Here is a 1,834-nt window from a genome sequence, read left to right as displayed (position 1 = left end):
AAAAAAAAACTTAGGGGTAGTTATTAAGTTCAGGTTTTATATAATCTTGGATTTAAATACTCCGAGGGCTTAATAAAATTTAACTGTCTGTTCCAATTTAACCTCAAATTAATTCATTGATAAATTTATTCAAGTGCTAACCTTATCCCAAGGACAAGTTCAGTTAATGAACTGAAGTTGTCTTTGGGATAAGAGAGAGAGAGATAAGGATGTTGATGACCAAGCTGTTGAAAGCCCTTTCAAAACAAACAAATATTGTTAGGGATCCAAAATTAAATAGACCCTTTTAAAGTCCTCTGAATAACGTATAATAGTCCGTATGAATAATGCAAATAGCCTAGCTTAGAAACAAAAATTGTACGGAATTAAAACTATGTACACAGATATATATCAGCCATATGGCTGAGATGTTTCAGGAATTATTTAGTTACATAGACTGACCAGAAGTGCCGTTTTAAAAAATCATTTCTACACTTTATTGCCATTTTCTACAATATGGCTCAAAAGATTTTGATTAATCTTTTTATATCAATGTACACCCAAATACTCTTATATATAAGGCTTTTTCTTATTGAAATAATCTGACTGGGCTAAAATACATGAAAAAAAGCTTCCTCTTCATTACCTTTAATTTTAAATAATTAAGCATGTCTCCTTGCTAATAGCAATAAAAAATGTATAAGCATAAGCTATATAACATTTTAATAATAAAGAACAAATATTTTCCAAAGTTGAAATCTGATTTTGGGAAAACTGAATATACCATTGGAATATCTGCCAGTGTTCCTTATAGTACAAGAGCCGGGAAGAAAAAAAGGCAGTTATCTCACCCCAATATTTGATTACTTTAATGAAAACTATGTATAATTACTAGCAAAAATTAATGAGTCTGCCAAGTATAGTTAGGGGTAATAAAAAATGGTGGCTGTTTCAAAACCTTAAAAAAACATTAGTTTTTCATTCAGAGCTCTATATCTTAAAAACTACCAACAACACTAGAAAATCTAAGAGAACATTATTTAAAGAAGAGTAAATTTGGTGAAATATAAGCCCTAAAAGAGCTAGTTACGTCCAATGGTTCTCGGGATATAGCTTTTTAAAAAGGAAAATTTCTTAAAAATCTATTGAAAGATTAGTAGTAAGTTAATTTATTTTGAGAAATCTATATCTCAGGAACTATGTGACGTACAGATGTCTATTACCACCAATCTAGTTTAGTAAAGCTAGTTTAATGGACTATAAAGAAGTTTATGGCCTTTACCTTTGTAGGAAAAGTAGTTTTCATGATATTTGCTAAAATAAATTGATTTATAGTCGTTCGGACAATAAGTTTGATTTATGAAAAACTTTATTTCAGAAACTATTGGACGTACAGATATCTGCCAGCACTCAAATAAAAGCTAGTTAAATTTACTATAAAATAGTTAATAACGTTTATCTTTGTAGGAGTAGTAGTTTTTATGATATTTGATAAAATAAGTTCACAAAATATTAATTTCTAGTTGTTCGTATAAAATGTCGGATTTTTGAAAAAATAGATCTCTAGATCCCTAAGACGCACATATGTCTGCCAACACTCAAAATAAAGTAAATTTAGCTTACTATAAAGTAGTTTATGACACTTATCTTCGTAGGGGTAGTAGTTTTTATGATATTCACATATGAATATAAATTTGGCAAAAGAAAATTTGTCCGAAGAACTATAAATCAATTTATTTTAGCAAATTTCAAGTAAACTATTACTCCTACGAAGATAAACATCATAAACTCCTTTATAGCTAATTAAACTAGCTTTAATTTGAGTGCTAATAGACATCTGTACGTCAAATGGTTT

Source organism: Halyomorpha halys, unplaced genomic scaffold (assembly GCF_000696795.3).
Source record: "Halyomorpha halys isolate HHAL.00 unplaced genomic scaffold, Hhal_1.1 Scaffold13.1, whole genome shotgun sequence".
Classification (NCBI taxonomy): Eukaryota; Metazoa; Arthropoda; class Insecta; order Hemiptera; family Pentatomidae; genus Halyomorpha; species Halyomorpha halys.
This window is presented reverse-complemented; position numbering follows the sequence as displayed.